Below are 13175 nucleotides of genomic sequence, written 5' to 3' on the forward strand. Positions count from 1 at the left end.
TGGAATAGGAAGGCACAATGTAATATGGGAGATCAAATAGGTCATAATGTTTGAGACCAGTTTGAGTTTGTAAAGAATGGAAGCGAGGAAGCCAGCAAGGCTGGCATTCCAAAAGTTGATGATCATTGGAATGAAAGCGTGGATTGTGATACAGCACAGACAAAGAGAGGTGACGACATGAACGGGCTCCGTTCCAGAGATTATCCATTTTCTAATTTGAGTTAAACCTACGGTGTCAGAGTTTCCACATCCTTTCCTGTAACCCAGCTACATGTAGACTGATTTCATTCCTTTCATACAGGTAGAGGCTAGAATCTGCCTCATAACTGGCCTGAGTTTAGGGTCTCACTCCATAGAATCATAGAATGATGCAGCATAGAATAGGCCATTTGGCCCATCATGTCAATGCCAGCTCTTTGAAAGAGCCATTTAATTAATCCCACTCCCTGGTTCTTCTGTGTAAAACTTTCCTGATAAAGTATTTCTCCAATTTCCTTTTGAAAGTTATTATTGAGTTGTTTCTACCGCATTTTTAGGTAGCACATTCCAGATCATAACTGTTACGTATTTATAGTCTAAAGTTTATTTATTATTGTCACAAGTAGGCTTACATTAACACTGCAATGAAGTTACTGCGAAAATCCCCGAGTCGCTACACTCCGGCGTCTTTTCGGGTACACTGAGGGAGAATTCAGCACGGCCAATGCACCTAAACAACAGGCTGTGGGAGGAAACCGGAGCACCCGGAGGAAACCCACGCAGACACGGAGAACGTGCAAACCCCACGCAGTGACCCAAGCTGGGAATCGAACCCGGGTCCCTGGCACTGCTAACCACTGTGCCACCATGCCGCCCTTAGTATTTATCGTGATTTCTTACCAGTAGCATTGAAGCTGAACGGAGTCCTTTGAGATAATGCATGCATGACGTCAATGGAAGTGATGCCGTTAACCATTTGCACAGGTAACTGTGCAGAGTGGGTTTGCAGCCTGTACTGAACGTATCTGCTTCGTACAGCTCCTTCATGTGTTGAATCTCTGTGGCCTCCAAGCCTCAATCCTGCAAACACCACAATAACAACTCACTGCAAAATTTTGTTTCATCGAGTCACCCCTGGCTGCCCTGCCAATGATCTTAAATCTGTGCAGTCCGATTACCAACTGCTTCAAGGAAACAATCTCACATGGGTAGGCACAACTGCCAGGTATTGCAGATGCTGAAAATGTGAAATAAAAACAGAAAGTGCTAGAAATTTTCAGCAAGTTTGGCAACCTAAAGGAAGAAAAGAAAAACTTGTATTTATATAGTGTGTTTCATGGCCTCAGGACATCCCAAAGTGCTTTACAGTTAATTAAGTATGCTTTTGAATTGTAGTCACTATTATATCAAGAGGGCGGCACAGTGGTTAGCACTGCTGCCTCACAGTGCCAGGGACCCGGGTTCAATTCCAGTCTCGGGTGGCTGTCTGTGTGGAGTTTGCACGTTCTCCCCTTGTCGGCGTGGGTTTCCTCCGGGTGCTCCGGTTTCCTCCCACAGTCCAAAGATGCGCAAGTTAGGTTGATTGGCTATGCTAAATTGCCCCTTAATGTCAGGGGATTAGCAGGGTAAATATATGGGGCTTGTGTGGGATTGTTGTTGGTGCAGACTCGATGGGCCAAATGGCCTCCTTCTGGACTGCAGGGATTCTAAAACACGACAAACAATTTTTGCACAGCAAGGCTCCACAAGCAGCAACGAGAGGATGACCATATAATCTTTTTTTAGTGATGTTAGTTGAGGAATAAATGTTGACCAGGAGAAACCCCCAGCATTTCAAATAACACCAGAAAATCTGTTACATCCTCTTGAGAGGGCCTTATTTTACTGTCTCATCTAAAACATAGTATCTCTGACAGTCAAACTAGAAATTGTGTTCAATTCTCTAGCGTGGAACTTGAACCTACAACATTCAGTGATAACAATGCTATGAACTGAACTACGGCTGACATAGGCTACCGAGGCCCCACTTTATCTGCAGCCAAAATTATAGCTTAGACTATTGGCAAGAGATGCCAAAATAGAATACACAGGAATTCTGTATTTTAACTCACAATGTTCACTGCAACTGTTCATTGTTCCTAAATCACATTGCAGAAATTAAAAGAAAAACTGCAATTTTCATCATCAATTTTCGAGTTGGTTACTTTTGTCCTCGGGATCTTCTGCAACTCTTGGACCTGGACGTCTAAGTGATTCATTCCATGATGCTGCCACCATGGGGCGGCACAGTAGCACAGTGGTTAGCACTGCTGCTTCACAGCTCCAGGGTCCTGGGTTCGATTCCCGGCTCAGGTCACTGTCTGTGTGGAGTTTGCGCATTCTCCTCATGTCTGCGTGGGTTTGCTCCGGTTTCCTCCCACAGTCCAAAGATGTGCGGGTTAGGTTGATTGGCCAGGTTAAAAATTGCCCCTTAGAGTCCTGAGATGCGTAGGTTAGAGGGATTAGCGGGTAAAATATGTGGGGGTAGGGCCTGGGTGGGATTGTGGTCGGTGCAGACTCGATGGGCCGAATGGCCTCCTTCTGTACTGTAGGGATTCTATGATTCTATGATTAAGTCTGCAGGCACCATTAGGTTTGAATTGTGTAATTCTATAAACCAGTACTTGTTCAAAACATTTCGGTCCTGATGCACAAGTTCCAGTATTCTGAGTGAATTATTATGAATACAAAAATCCATTCATACAGAGCTTCATAAAGTTTCTGCTCAAAACGTTAAGTGCTTGCATGTTTCATTAAAGGTAAAATAGGATTAAACCAATTGGTAAGTTCTTTCAGGCCAGAAGAGTGCAGTATGATATAAGAGAGAAATAATTCCAACCTTTGCAACAAATTTGTGAAATAGATTAAGCTAATTCATTCCTTAGATTCGAAATAAGATCCTGGTTCATTCATGTTAATGTATTGGTACCTTATAGATTTACGAATGCATACAATAACTCATTACAAATTAAAACTAAGTTTGTTGTCAACAGGTGCAATACAATGGTTTGAGATTCTATTTTACCCATAATTGTTTGTAAATTGCCCGGTAAAGGGAGGTTCAAGATGGCCCCTGGTCACTGTTGAATGGAGTGTGTTACTGTCACACATAGATTTATTAGTCCACCCACAGGTGTTCACCTGTCAGTGCCTATGGATTGCCCTTACTGTATTGCGTAATCCTGTTTGACCGGTTGCTTTATTGATGTTAGACATATTCCCAGAAAGATTAGTTACCCTTAGACCACAGTCAGTTGTTCTGCTACAGTTTAACATGAATAGGCTACAGACCAAGTGCTGGAAAGTGGGATTGGAATAGATAGGTGCTTGGTGGCCGGCAGAGACACAATGGGCCAAAGGGCCTCTATCTGTGCTATAAGATTTTATGACTCTATGAACATAAGCAAACCAAATAGCCCAGTCTGGGGACTTGCATGATACTAACAAATCCTGTTTTGAGAATGTGCGCACATTGATAGGTTGAATCCATGGGCTTACAGGGATCTGATGAGCTAATCTGATCCAGTCTCAGGAGCTACATGTCAGAGATATTTTCCTGGGTTGTCTGGGTGCAGCAAATATTGGAAAATAATGCAGCAAAAGTGGACATGCCTGTAAAGGAACCCAGCTGATCTTTTCTCCATTAAAGTAAAGGAACTCCAAAAACACTTCTTCCACCTAGAAGGACAATGGCAGCAGATACATGGGAACACCACCGCTTGCAAGTTCCCCTCCAAGCCATTCACCATCTGACTTGGAAATATATCACTGTTCCTTCTCAGTCACTGGGGCAAATCCTGGAATTCCCTCTCTAACGGCATTGTGGGTCAACATGGACTGCAGTGTTTCAAGAAGGCAGCTCACCATCGCCTTTCAAGGGCAACTAGGGATGGGCGCTAAGTACTGGCCAGCCAGCAATGTCCATATCCCACGAATGAATAAAAAAATCCTTTCACTATTTCCCAACACAATCACAAAGACTATTCAGGCTGAAGGTGACATCCATTAGCGCCCTTGGATGCTGGTGTGAATCAGCAGTTGGCACCTACGCCCTTTGCATCAATCAAATACTTTAGAGTTATACAATGTAAGTGTTCTATTTTTATGTTTATATCTGGTCTCAGCTACTATGCAAGTGGCATGTCCTGGAGTCTGTGTCAGCAACTTAGTGTGGCACTGCTGTGTGTGTCACAGGTTAGCCTCTGCCATTTGATGTCTTGTGTTACATGTGTTCCTGGAATCAGACATTCCAATTAGTGTATCAGTTTTTCCTATGTCACGGAAACCAACCGTTGAGGTATCAGTGCCAAAGGTGTATGCTCAAAGCTTCCCTTGGTAGTCCATCTCCACTGAACAGACGTTTGGGCTGTGATGAAGGGCATTTTTGCTGTCCAACATTTGATTCTGCCACTGATGGAGCCATTTGCCCATTGAATTAACACCCAGGCATGTGTCCATAGCCAGGCACAGCTGTTCAGTGCATCAGTGCCACATGTCCCCAGAGTAAGATACAGCTGTTCAGTGTGTCAATATCATTCAGTGTGTCAGTATCACGCCTGTCCCCAGAGCTGTACAAAGCTGATCAGTGTGTTAGTGACATGCATGCCACGGAACTGGGAACAATTACTCAATATGTCAATACCAGCTACATCCTCATTCATTACACGCATTACATCCTGAAACTGGACACAGGATACTGGACACTGGGGCGGCATGGTAGCACAGTGGTTAGCACTGCTACTTCACAGCTCCAGGGTCCCGGGTTCGATTCCCGGCTCAGGTCACTGTCTGTGTGGAGTTTGCACATTCTCCTCGTGTCTGCGTGGGTTTCCTCCGGGTGCTCCGGTTTCCTCCCACAGTCCAAAGATGTGCGGGTTAGGTTGATTGGCCAGGTTAAAAAATTGCCCCTTAGAGTCCTGGGATGTGTAGGTTAGAGGGATTAGTGGGTAAAATATGTGGGGGTAGGGCCTGGGTGGGATTGTGGTCGGTGCAGACTCGATGGGCCGAATGGCCTCCTTCTGCACTGTAGGGTTTCTATGATTTCTATGATTTCTAAGTTATTTGGTGTACGTTTACAGGAAACCAGGCACAATGTATCAGTGCCAGTCCCCAATGAGTCATTGTGGTGTCGTAATCCGGTGTGCTATATTCTATGTATCTGGTAAAGACACATGTTGATGTGTCAGGGCCGGAGAACCATATGTACTTGGCAGTTGTCAGCCTCCCTGCTTCCTGCTGGATTGTAGGAACAGGAGGGGAGTGGATCAAAGTTCAGAGGCAAAGAGATGGGCAGGAGGGCCTGGTGGCCTCGAGAGAGGCAGTGGAGCAGGGGGACGGGGGTGAGGGGGTGTTGCAGGGAGGTGATAGGACTGGGCAGCAACCAAAGTTTGAGGGTGGGGGCATAGGGTCCAGAGGGGCCCAGAGTTGGAGAGGGTGGATGTTAAGACCTTGCAATACACAGAGGCAGAGAGGGCAGCTGGTAGGACCCTGTGGCACCAAGTGGTGGTGGGGGGGGGCAGGTGGTAGGACCTGGCAGCACCCAGTGGTGGGAGGGGGGATGGGCAGAAGGACCCATCAGTGCCTGGGGTGGGCGGTGGGACCCGGCGGCACCAGGAGTGGAGGAGAAGGGCAGGGCATGGTAGTGCCCAGAACGGAGAAGGTTTAAGTTTATTTATTAGTCTCACAAGTAGGCTTACATTAACACTGCAATGAAGTTATTGTGAAAATCCCCTAATTGCCACACTCTGGCACATGTTCGGGTACACTGAGGGAGAATTTAGCATGGCCAATGCACCTAACCAGCACGTCTTTTGGACTGTGGGAGGAAACTGGAGCACCCGGAGGAAGCTCCCGCAGACACGGGGAGAACGTGCAGACTCCGCACAGACAGTGAATCAAGCCGTAAATTGAACCCGGGTGCCTGCGCTGTGAGGCAGCAGTGCTAACCACTGTGCCACCTGGTAGGGCAGGTGGTGGAACCTGATGGTGCCCATGGTTGTGGGGGTGGGCAGTAGGACCTGATGGTGCTCAAAGTCGGCGGGGTGGTGGGGGGGGGGGGGGGGCGATAGGACCCGGCAGCACCCAGTGTCAGAGAGGGTGGATGGTAGAACCTGGGGGCTCCAAGAGGTAGAGCAGCATGGGCTGTAGGACCTGGTGGCACCCAGTGTGAGTTTTAACAACACCAGGTTAAAGTCCAACAGGTTTATTTGGTAGCAAATACCATTAGCTTTCGGAGCGCTGCTCTTTCGTCAGATGGAGTGGATATCTGCTCTCAAACAGGGCACAGAGACACAAAATCAAGTTACAGAATATTGATTAGAATGCAAATCTCTACAGCCAACCAGGTCTTAAAGATACAGACATAAGTACATAAGTACATAAGAAATAGGAGCAGGAGTAGGCCATCTAGCCCCTCGAGCCTGCCCCGCCATTCAATAAGATCATGGCTGATCTGATAGTGGTTTAGTTCCACTTACCCGCTCGCTCCCCATAACCCTTAATTCCCTTATTGATCAGAAATCTATCTACCTGTGTCTTAAACATATTTAACGAGGTAGCCTCCACTGCTTCAATGGGCAGAGAATTCCAGAGATTCACTATCCTCTGAGAGAAGAAGTTCCTCCTCAACTCTGTTCTAAACTGACTCCCCCTTATTTTGAGGCTGTGTCCTCTAGTTCTTGTTTCCTTTCTAAGTGGAAAGAATCTCTCTGCCTCTACCCTGTCTTGCCCCTTCATTATCTTATATGTCTCTATAAGATCTCCCCTCAGCCTTCTAAACTCCAACGAGTACAGGCCCAATCTACTCAATCTCTCCTCATAAGCTAACCCCCTCATCTCCGGTATCAACTTGCTGAACCTTCTCTGTACTCCCTCCAAGGCCAATATATCCTTTCGCAAACAAGGGGACCAAAATTGCACACAGTACTCTAGTTGCGGCCTCACCAGTACCTTGTACAATTGCAGCAAGACCTCCCTGCTTTTATACTCCATCCCCTTCGTGATAAAGGCCAACATTACATTCGCCTTCTTGATCACCTGCTGCACCTGCAAACTGAGTTTTTGCGATTCATGCACAAGGACCCCCAGGTCCCTCTGCACAGTAGCATGTTGTAATTTTTCACCATTTAAATAATAGTCCATTTTACTATTATTCCTTCCAAAGTGGATAACCTCACACTTGTCAACGTTATACTCCATCTGCCAGATCCTCGCCCACGCACTTAGCCTATCCAAATCTCTCTGCAGACTTTCCGCATCCTCCACGCAATTCGCTTTCCCACTCAACTTTGTGTCATCGGCAAACTTTATTACCCTACACTCGGTCCCCTCCTCCAGATCGTCTATGTATATGGTAAACAGTTGAGGCCCCAGCACCGATCCCTGCGGCACACCACTAGTCACCAACTACCAACCAGAAAAGCACCCATTTATTCCAACTCTCTGCTTCCTGTTAGATAACCAATCCTCAATCCACGCTAACACTTTACCCCCAACTCTGTGTACCTTAATCTTCTGCCGCAACCTTTTGTGAGGCACCTTATCGAACGCCTTCAGGAAATCCAGAAACACCACATCCACCGGTCCCCCTCTGTCAACTGCACTCGGTACATCTTCATAAAAATCCAGTAAATTCGTCAAACACGACTTTCCCTTCATGAATCCATGCTGCGTCTGCTTGATCGAACCATTTTTTTCCAGGTGTCCTGCTATTTCTTCTTTAATGATGGACTCCAGCAATTTTCCAACTACGGACGTTGAGCTAACCAGCCTGTAGTTACCCGACAATGTGAGTGGAGGGAGCATTAAGCACAGGTTAAAGAGATGTGTATTGTCTCCAGACAGGACAGCCAGTGAGATTCTGCAAGTCCAGGAGGCAAGCTGTGGGGGTTACTGATAGTGTGACATAAACCCAAGATCCCGGTTTAGGCTGTCCTCATGTGTGCGGAACTTGGCTATCAGTTTCTGCTCAGCGACTCTGCGTTGTTGTGTGTCATGAAGGCCGCCTTGGAGAACGCTTACCCGAAGATCAGAGGCTGAATGCCCGTGACTGCTGAAGTGCTCCCCCACAGGAAGAGAACAGTCTTGCCTGGTGATTGTCGAGCGGTGTTCATTCATCCGTTGTCGTAGCGTCTGCATGGCCTAAACCGGGATCTTGGGTTTATGTCACACTATCAGTGACCCCCACAGCTTGCCTCCTGGAATTGCAGAATCTCACTGGCTGTCCTGTCTGGAAACAATACACATCTCTTTAACCTGTGCTTAATGCTCCCTCCACTCACATTGTCTGTATCTTTAAGACCTGGTTGGCTGTAGAGATTCGCATTCTAATCAGTATTCTGTAACTTGATTTTGTGTCTCTGTATGCCCTGTTTGAGAGCAGATATCCACTCCATCTGACAAAGGAGCAGCGCTCTGAAAGCTAATGGCATTTGCTACCAAATAAACCTGTTGGACTTTAACCTGGTGTTGTTAAAATTCTTACTGTGTTTACCCCAGTCCAACGCCGGCATCTCCACATCATGGCACCCAGTGTCACAGTGGGTGGTAGGACCCGGTGGCACCCAGTATTAGAGGGGGGGGGTGCACGATAGGACCTCCATGTGTCAAATGGGACCCGGAGACATCCAGTTTGGACCCGGGGGCGCCCAGTCTCAGAATGGGCGGGCAGTAGCACTCAGAGGCTCCAAGCACGACAGCAGGGTTTGCTGCAGGACCGGCAGTGCCCAGTATTAGAGGGGCTGGCAGTAGGACCCAGGGGCACGCAGTGCAAAAGGGGGTGGCTTGTCGGACCCGGCGGCGACCAGCATCAGAGGAGGTGCGCTGTAGGACCCAGAGCTGCCCAGTCTCAGAGGGGGTGGGCTGTAGGACCCGGAGGCTCCAAGAATTACAGCAGGGTGGGTTGTTGGATCTGGGGGGCTCCCAGTGTTTAGGAGGGGCGAGCAGTAGGACCTGGGGGCTCCCAGTGTTAGAGGGGAGCAGGCGGTAGGATCCAGGGTCGCCCAGTTTAAGAGGGGGCGGGCCGTAGGACCCAGAGGCTCCAAGTGTGACAGCAGGGTGGGCTATAGGACGTGGCGACGCCCAGAGAGGGGGCGGACTGTAGGACCCGGAGGCTCCAAAAACTACGGCAAGTTGGGCAGTAGGACCTGGGGGTGCCCAGTGTAAGAGGGGGCAGGCGGTCGGACCCGGGGGGGTGCCCAGTGGAAGAAGGGGCAAGCGGTAGGACCCAGGGGTGCCCAGTGTAAGAGGGGGCGGGTGGTATGACCCGGGGGTGCCCAGTGTAAGAGGGGGCAGGCGGTAGGACCCGGGGGTGCCCAGTGTAAGTGGGGACGGGCGGTAGGACCCGGGGGTGCACGGTGTAAGAGGGGGCGGGCGGTAGGACCCGGGGTTGCCCAGTGTAAGAGGGACGGGCGGTAGGACCCGGGGGTGCCCAGTGTAAGAGGGGGCGGGTGGTAGGACCCGGGGTTGCCCAGTGTAAGAGGGGCGGGCGGTAGGACCCGGGGGTGCACGGTGTAAGAGGGGATGGGCGGTAGGACGTGGGGGTGCCCAGTGTAAGAGGGGACGGGCAGTAGGACCCCGAGGCGGAGGGGAGGCAGCGCGCGGCCACCGACACCGGGTTCCAGCGGCGGCCCCGAGGTGAGTGAGGAGAGAGTGAGGAGAGAGTGAGGGAGGGAGTGTCCGCCTCGCCGCTCCCTCTCCATCCCCTCCCGCAGCCCGCGAGAGGAGGCTGCGCAACAGGGTGAGTGGGGGAGGGGATCCGGCTCCTGGCCGCGGGGACAAATCAGTGCCGCCTCCCTGAGCACGGCAGGCCCCGGCCTGGGCCCGGGGGTGGGGGGGGAGAAGGCTGGACTGGAGGGAGCCCTGGGGCTGACAGGACCGGTCGCGCCAGGGGAGGGGCTGCTCCCGTTAGCCGCTGGGGAAAAGTTTGGGCCCCGCTCGGTGGCTTGGCCTCCTGCCCGGGGGGGGGGGGGGGGAGAACCGCCCCCCCCCCCCCCCCCAGCAGCCCCTCTCCCCCCCAGCAGCCCCTCTCCCCCCCCCCCAGCAGCCCCTCTCCCCGGGAGCCAAGTTTGTGCTGGAGTTTTAACTTGGGGCTGATTCCTCTGGGAGCTTTTCTTTCTGGTCAAACCCTCAGCTGTTGCCTCGGGAAGGAAAGCTTTTCTTTCCAAGTAGCAGACACATTGAATTAAAGTAGAGAGAGAGAGGCTGTGAATGCAGTTCATTCCCAATTAGAAGTCTATGTCTGTGGATTTATTGTAAGAGGTCATTCAATCACAATTAATAATCATTATCCTTAAAGTGTCTTCCGGGGTGGGATCTTGCCGTGCCCGTGGCGTTTTCTGGTGGGATCTTGCCGTGCCCGTGGGATCTTGCCGTGCCCGTGGCGTCTTGGGGTGGGATCTTGCCGTGCCCGTGGCGTCTTGGGGTGGGATCTTGCCGTGCCCGTGGCGTCTTGGGGTGGGATCTTGCCGTGCCCGTGGCGTCTTGGGGTGGGATCTTGCCGTGCCCGTGTGCAGTGGGGTTTGAGAGCTGCTGGCGTTCACAGAGGAAGAAGTCAGCCACCGTGTGTGTGTGTCTGCCACTCCACACCTCAATGTGTAATCAACTAGTCAGAGGAGATGCGCTTCTTGAAAATTGATTCGTGAAGTCCCATCGCTCTGAGAAGTCCTGCTTTCGATGTTTTAGCCCCGACATGTGAGCGTGTTCAGTGTCTTGATCTGGGCTCCCCTTTGCAATTGCTTTGGTTATGCAACGGTGAACGTTTCTGCTAATGAGGACATCGCCTCAGCCAAGCCAAAACCCAAATACCACAGGACACCCACTAATTACTGAAGAGTGGTGGAGGCGCAAATGTTGCTGTGGCCGATTGATTTGTCGGTGCAGTCATGCTGTGTCTTTGGCCGGTGCATGCACGGTTTAATATGCTTACATGTGTTGGCATTTTTGCCTCCTGCATGTCATATTTTCTGCTTATTGTAAACGAGGAAACAGAAGAGTGAGTGTTATGTTCGGACCCTTGACTGGGTGTGGTTCATTGAGGTTTTCTTGCGGGGATGAGTCATTTTGCTGTACTGTTACTCTTGAAACGGGAGATGAGAGACTAGTATTATAGAAAAGTGCAAAAGGGATTAAACATGCAAAATAATTTTTAAGTGTTAAGTTTTATTCTACACGTGGTTAACCTTTCTCACAATTTGTTTGGCAGTTGTGATTTGCTTTGACGGTGTAAAATGGACAGAATTTTGGACTGTAGGAAAAGTATGAGGCTATTCAGCATGAAGTTTATCGTGATTACTGTGCTTTAATTATGGCCATATAACATCGGTTTACTTTGTGGATGGGTCTTTTTGTATGGTGGTTATGATGGGCGGGAGTTGTCTTTTGATGTCATTGCCTTCTGCTATCATTTATACTTGATGTGTTTCTGTGGTTGAAGGAAGGTGAAAGTTTGAAGTACATCTGCAAGGTTTTCAGGATTGGCAGTTTTGCTCACCTGCCAGTGGAAACAGAAGCACATGACTTGGCAACTAGAAAGAGTTGTGAGGAAAAAGTATATTAAAGATGGACAAATAAGGGCTCAGTGCTGTAATATTTGACAAGAAATCGTGCAGCTAATTTAAAATCATAGTACGCTACAGTGCAGAAAAGTCTATTTGGCCCATCAATCTTACCCAGGCCCCCACCCTGTAAACCCACGCATTTAGCATGGCTACTCCATCGAACCTACACATCTTGGGAGACTAAGGGGCAATTTTGCATGGTCAATCCACCTAACTTGCACACCTTTGGATTTGGTGTTCCTTGAGGAACATGCATTTGACTTGCAATAAGTACTGGTGCAATTAACTTTTGGTGGAATTTCATGCAAAATTGCAAAACTCTGAGCAGCATAATTTCAAAACGATCTATAAACTGACTTGTAACTTGTAATTGGAAAGGTTATGTGCATGTATGTTTATTGAGTGAAATACTCCAGAGGTGCTGAGTGATTTCCAGATTTAGGTGCATGTTTCATAGATGAAAAAGTGTGCCTGTATCTGTGTTTTTCAAAGGTTTTTCTTCAGGCAGTTTCTCAATTGGGTGTGCTTCTCAATTTGGGTGCATCAGTTTAGTATGTTTTAGAAACATTTGTGAGGCTATTTTCTGTTAAACCTCTTCACAGGACAGTGGTAGTTATGGAAAGATAGAAATGGCAAGGGCCTCTGGTGGGGCCAGGTTTACATGTCATGTACAATTTCGTACTATTTACACTTGGGAAACTGCTGGCTGTTTCGACCTTTTCACCATCTGCGTGACATGTGCAATATACTTGTGATTGAAAATAAATTCAGAAAAAAGAATAATGGCATAAGATCTGAGTACTTCATGCATTATAATGGATAGTTTAAGTGCATTAGAAGCTGTAACTGTTAGCAAAGCTTATTTACTGTACACTTTTTGAAGTGCCTTTATATTCAGTTGCATTGTTGGTTGCTTCTGATGCGTTGCTAGGCCTCTGTTATTACTGTTTGAGCCAAGTGTGCGCGTGACTTGCATTGATGCCAGCAGCCGATTATTTTCTTTCTTTCTCTCTCCACACACCTTGCATACTGTGACAGAATTGCTGTTGCCAATGTTGTACCATTACTAATATGACAAAATTAATGAAGGATCAAACTGAGTGGTTTCAAGTCTTATAGCTATAAGCTGCCAGTAAGTTGATACTAGTTAAGCAATTTCATGATCTTGTGAACAGCCTTCCATCCTAACTCCACATTTCTTTACCCTCCATGAGCTCATCCAACACTCAGCTGCCCATGTCTATCCTGCATTCAGTCCTTCTTTCTCATTGTTTCTGTGTTTGCTGACCCACGTTGGTCCTTAGTCCTCCACATCTTTTATTTAAAGTTCTCATTTATCCTATTCAAATTCCTTCACAGCCTTTTCCCTCCCTCATCTCTGTCCAGGCCTACGACTGTCTGAGAACTATGTTCTTCCAACTCTGTTCTCCTGGGCATCCTTACAGTTCTTGTCTTAACATTGACTATGCCATCTGAAACTTAAGTTGTGCATTTCATCCCTACGCCCTTCTGCCGCTCTCATTAGTAATTTTCTGGAAAACTTGCCTCTGATCAAGCATTTATTTGTCCCCTCAAATTTCCTGCTTTGTCTGGATGTCTATT

At 48.5% G+C, this 13175-nt stretch overlaps 1 protein-coding gene across 10 annotated transcripts in view; it reads left to right on the forward strand.

The window, feature by feature from the left end:
- LOC144500532 (phosphatidylcholine:ceramide cholinephosphotransferase 1-like) overlaps positions 1–13175 on the forward strand; it is a 189251-nt gene that overhangs the window by 66580 nt on the left and 109496 nt on the right. Inside the window, exon 1 of one of the 10 annotated variants that reach the window (XM_078223590.1) lies at positions 9483–9651. The exons of 3 other annotated variants lie outside the window; for them this stretch is intronic. The gene's annotated coding sequence lies outside the window, so the exon portion shown is untranslated. Of the gene's footprint in view, positions 1–9482; positions 9755–10141; positions 10708–13175 lie in introns of those variants that run through there. 6 more of the 10 variants (XM_078223598.1, XM_078223602.1, XM_078223597.1 and 3 more) reach the window with 6 other exon arrangements.

Source organism: Mustelus asterias, chromosome 11 (genome assembly GCF_964213995.1).
Source record: "Mustelus asterias chromosome 11, sMusAst1.hap1.1, whole genome shotgun sequence".
In the NCBI taxonomy this organism is placed as follows: Eukaryota; Metazoa; Chordata; class Chondrichthyes; order Carcharhiniformes; family Triakidae; genus Mustelus; species Mustelus asterias.